This window comes from Cydia pomonella, chromosome 25 (assembly GCF_033807575.1).
Source record: "Cydia pomonella isolate Wapato2018A chromosome 25, ilCydPomo1, whole genome shotgun sequence".
NCBI classification, from domain to species: Eukaryota; Metazoa; Arthropoda; class Insecta; order Lepidoptera; family Tortricidae; genus Cydia; species Cydia pomonella.
In genome coordinates, this window is record NC_084727.1 from 969,189 (window position 1) to 975,188 (window position 6,000).

The following is a 6,000-nucleotide window of genomic DNA, read 5'->3' on the forward strand; positions in this document are numbered from 1 at the left end:
ACGTAATTGAGCTCGTTGTGAGGCTGTGGTTCAGTAACAAGGGGTTGGGGTATAATTATAAATGCGGAGATAGCGACGAAACAAATATTGCTTTCATCTCATCAATCGAGGCGCTAGCACCTGACGTGGACATCTACAAGTGGGAGGCAGCCCGGAGCGATCTGAAGAAGCTGATCAAAGAGATTTTGGAGGAGAGGTCCGTCCTCCAGTTACACTCGGGATACCATGCGGAGGGGCTACTGCTGGAGGTGCTAAGGAAACACAACATTAGATCATTGCTCTCCGTGCCTGTTAAACAGAAAACTTTAATCTGGAAAGACGCGGGGTTGTGGTTCGTGGAGGTGATTAACCCGAAAATCATAAAAAATATATATGTGTTTGCGGACTAAGAATAATTGTATTTGTATGCATTCCGAAAATAAAAAAGTTTAAAAGTGAATGACTAATTATTTATTTATTTACCAATCATTTAGGTATTTTATAACGTCCCCATGCAAAGGTTTTAATACCATCGTCTAAAATTAACCCTTTACCGCATACGAAGCTATGTATGGCGGATATGATATTCAACTATATTGACAACTGTTAAAGTTCAAATTTCAACAAATATCTTTATAACATGTGTAAAGGGGTTAATCTCTTTTTTCATTTTTTTAATTTGTACATATTGTGCTTCATCATCATCATCTCAGCCAAAAGACGTCTACTACTGGACAAAGGCCAAATTATACATGTTATCATAAAGAGGTTTACGTAAGTCTAAACAGCAAGAGTATTTATTCAAATTTAATCGTTGTCGTACAGGAGCGGCATTAATACCTTTCGTTTTTTACACATTTAATTTTATTTATGTCGTCTGAGGCCAATATACACGCATACATTTTTGGTCTTAACGCAACCAATTCTCGCACTATTCTCCATTTGTTTTCATCCTTCATCATGCCTAAAACTTTTTATTGACTTGTGGTAAATTATATACATTGTTATGAGAGGTCACATTAGAGTAAATTGTCTATTTATAAGGGGGATTCTACGTGTTTGCTTCGGCTCCACGCACGCATACCAAATTTCAGGTCCTGAGATTATGTAAAGATAAAGATAAAGATAAAAAATATATAAGTAAATGACAGAGATAATAATTAAGTAAGTAAATAATCTTTATTGCACCACAAACAAAACAAATTTAAAAACAGATTTACAATGTAGAGAAAGGTAGCAACAGGCGGTCTTATCGCTGTAAGCGATCTCTTCCAGACAACCTTAGGGTATCAGGATAAAAAGAACAGTAAGTTTTTATAACAGGTAGTGCACGAATATATTAGAGGAATAGGAAAATTACACAAAAATTAAGCAGACAGTACATACAGTACATTTACAATTTAAATAAACAAATAAATATTACAATACATACCAATATTAAAATAAATAAATATTAGTTACATATCTAAATATACATACATAATACATACATACCTAATATAACACAGTGACACATTAAGAGAGACAAGTAATGATTTTTCAGTAGGGTTTTAAAGCTAATTAATCCCTTGCTTTTAGATTAAATTGTCTTAAAGGACCTCTGCGCTGTTGGCTTCGGCCCCAAGCATGCCTCCCAAAGGTCCCGAGATATGGAAAGGACAAACAAACAAAATAACTAACTAACTAATAACTGGAACTGGAAGAGATCCCTGAAAGGGATAAGTTCGCCTTTGTACACATGATGTGTTTTTTTTTCTGTTTTATGTTTCTTTTTGTACAATAAAGTGTTTTACTACTACTACAATAATAATAACTCTAGACCCTAGCTAATTACGAGCGTGAGCTCTAATATGCCCTCGTAAAGCCGAAACTCTGTCGCAGGTGGGGTAGTAAAGTTGACGAGAATCATTGTAGGTATAATTATAGGAGGGTTTCGGTAGGGATTTACCTATCTGACGTTTCGCATAAAGTTCAATGAGACTCGTGCCTTCAAAGTTCTTTACACTTGTTTTAAAACGAGAACGTCATTCTGACCGCAGAGATGCATAAGTACTCCTCCCCATTTGTCAGGTGGTATAGCGTAGGTGGCGCGTAAGCACGTCCTTATTACGTAGGTGCTGCCCACATTGCTTCCGATTACCAGTTGATAGCTGGGAATAGAAAACGGCTTTCCAGTCCAGTCTGCAATCCGCCATACGCCAAACATGCCTACACCACCTTAGCTGACCCTTCATTAAGAGCGCCTCCATGTCAGGCATCTTGCATCGACTAAGAACTTCAGTGGTGGGCACGCGATCTTACCATCTTAATCGCAGAATGGAACGTGGCTTGCAAGCGAATGTCGCCTTTGTACAAATACCAAGAATCGAAAGAACCATGACTCTGTACATCGACAACTTCGTCTGCAGCTTTAGATTATGCGATCCCCAGATACGATGTGTTAACCGACTGAAAGTGGACGCAGCAATCCTAGTTGGGATCTCGGAGGCTAGTCTGTTATCCTTTCTGATTTGGCTCCCAAGACACTTGTAAGAAGACACTTCTGTTAGGAGTTTCCCTTCTATAGTAATAATATCAAGGACCGAGGCACTTTAAGAACCAATTCCAAAACAGGTCACAACAGAACAGGCAAACCAGAATAGGTTAGAACAGGTTTTGGAATTGGTCTGTTTTAATAGTTAATAGAATGGGGTATGTCACGCGTCAACCTGTTCTAACCTATTCTGGTTTGCCTGTTCTGTTGTGACCTGTTTTGGAATTGGTTCTTAAAGTGCCTCGGTCCTTGATATTATTACTATAGAAGGGAAACTCCTAACAGAAGTGTCTTCTTACAAGTGTCTTGGGAGCCAAATCAGAAAGGATAACAGACTAGCCTCCGAGATCCCAACTAGGATTGCTGCGTCCACTTTCAGTCGGTTAACACATCGTATCTGGGGATCGCATAATCTAAAGCTGCAGACGAAGTTGTCGATGTACAGAGCCATGGTTCTTTCGATTCTTGGTATTTGTACAAAGGCGACATTCGCTTGCAAGCCACGTTCCATTCTGCGATTAAGATGGTAAGATCGCGTGCCCACCACTGAAGTTCTTAGTCGATGCAAGATGCCTGACATGGAGGCGCTCTTAATGAAGGGTCAGCTAAGGTGGTGTAGGCATGTTTGGCGTATGGCGGATTGCAGACTGGACTGGAAAGCCGTTTTCTATTCCCAGCTATCAACTGGTAATCGGAAGCAATGTGGGCAGCACCTACGTAATAAGGACGTGCTTACGCGCCACCTACGCTATACCACCTGACAAATGGGGAGGAGTACTTATGCATCTCTGCGGTCAGAATGACGTTCTCGTTTTAAAACAAGTGTAAAGAACTTTGAAGGCACGAGTCTCATTGAACTTGATGCGAAACGTCAGATAGGTAAATCCCTACCGAAACCCTCCTATACCTCTTATACCTACAATGATTCTCGTCAACTTTACTACCCCACCTGCGACAGAGTTTCGGCTTTACGAGGGCATATTAGAGCTCACGCTCGTAATTAGCTAGGGTCTAGAGTTATTATTATTGTAGTAGTAGTAAAACACTTTATTGTACAAAAAGAAACATAAAACAGAAAAAAAAACACATCATGTGTACAAAGGCGAACTTATCCCTTTCAGGGATCTCTTCCAGTTCCAGTTATTAGTTAGTTAGTTATTTTGTTTGTTTGTCCTTTCCATATCTCGGGACCTTTGGGAGGCATGCTTGGGGCCGAAGCCAACAGCGCAGAGGTCCTTTAAGACAATTTAATCTAAAAGCAAGGGATTAATTAGCTTTAAAACCCTACTGAAAAATCATTACTTGTCTCTCTTAATGTGTCACTGTGTTATATTAGGTATGTATGTATTATGTATGTATATTTAGATATGTAACTAATATTTATTTATTTTAATATTGGTATGTATTGTAATATTTATTTGTTTATTTAAATTGTAAATGTACTGTATGTACTGTCTGCTTAATTTTTGTGTAATTTTCCTATTCCTCTAATATATTCGTGCACTACCTGTTATAAAAACTTACTGTTCTTTTTATCCTGATACCCTAAGGTTGTCTGGAAGAGATCGCTTACAGCGATAAGACCGCCTGTTGCTACCTTTCTCTACATTGTAAATCTGTTTTTAAATTTGTTTTGTTTGTGGTGCAATAAAGATTATTTACTTACTTAATTATTATCTCTGTCATTTACTTATATATTTTTTATCTTTATCTTTATCTTTACATAATCTCAGGACCTGAAATTTGGTATGCGTGCGTGGAGCCGAAGCAAACACGTAGAATCCCCCTTATAAATAGACAATTTACTCTAATGTGACCTCTCATAACAATGTATATAATTTACCACAAGTCAATAAAAAGTTTTAGGCATGATGAAGGATGAAAACAAATGGAGAATAGTGCGAGAATTGGTTGCGTTAAGACCAAAAATGTATGCGTGTATATTGGCCTCAGACGACATAAATAAAATTAAATGTGTAAAAAACGAAAGGTATTAATGCCGCTCCTGTACGACAACGATTAAATTTGAATAAATACTCTTGCTGTTTAGACTTACGTAAACCTCTTTATGATAACATGTATAATTTGGCCTTTGTCCAGTAGTAGACGTCTTTTGGCTGAGATGATGATGATGAAGCACAATATGTACAAATTAAAAAAATGAAAAAAGAGATTAACCCCTTTACACATGTTATAAAGATATTTGTTGAAATTTGAACTTTAACAGTTGTCAATATAGTTGAATATCATATCCGCCATACATAGCTTCGTATGCGGTAAAGGGTTAATTTTAGACGATGGTATTAAAACCTTTGCATGGGGACGTTATAAAATACCTAAATGATTGGTAAATAAATAAATAATTAGTCATTCACTTTTAAACTTTTTTATTTTCGGAATGCATACAAATACAATTATTCTTAGTCCGCAAACACATATATATTTTTTATGATTTTCGGGTTAATCACCTCCACGAACCACAACCCCGCGTCTTTCCAGATTAAAGTTTTCTGTTTAACAGGCACGGAGAGCAATGATCTAATGTTGTGTTTCCTTAGCACCTCCAGCAGTAGCCCCTCCGCATGGTATCCCGAGTGTAACTGGAGGACGGACCTCTCCTCCAAAATCTCTTTGATCAGCTTCTTCAGATCGCTCCGGGCTGCCTCCCACTTGTAGATGTCCACGTCAGGTGCTAGCGCCTCGATTGATGAGATGAAAGCAATATTTGTTTCGTCGCTATCTCCGCATTTATAATTATACCCCAACCCCTTGTTACTGAACCACAGCCTCACAACGAGCTCAATTACGTACTCCATTGTTATTTTCTGATTTTTAATTAATTTTAGAATGCGTATGCGCTAGTGGCAGGTTGCCGGTAATGTGGTCTCATTTATGATAACATTTCTCTGAACCATGGCATGAGCGGTGGGGGAAATGACCGAACGGGATAGTCTTATTTATCTTTCAGTAGGAGTAGCAGAGAAGGCGTTGCTATTGTTTGTTCTTGTCACAGTCCCCAGTCCAGATTTTTGACAAGTTTTGAGTCGTTACTCCTACATTTGCACTATAGATAGAATTTTATGACGAACGGCTATCGGGTCTTCAATATTTTATCTCCATTCTGGTCTGCCGATTTTAAAAGAAACATGAACACTTATTTATTTATGATTTTTTTAAATATTGTCTATAAAAACACTTTTTTCGTTACTCGATTGCTGTGAAGGGTTTTACATATACGAAATCTACACATTTGGGTTCGTCTGTCGTCTCTAAAAACTCGTCAGAGATTTTAATTTTAAACTAACTAGTTAACTAACACAAAAGTTATGTCCAGAAAACCAGTTTTTTGGCCTAAAATTGTTCAACTTTGATGCCAAATATCTCGAAGACAATAAACTTGAAGTAAATATGGTAAGCTGGCTACTAGCTATGGTAAGGTAACTAAGGGGATTCAGATCGAAGGTCATTGGCACTAGGGAGCTCCTTAA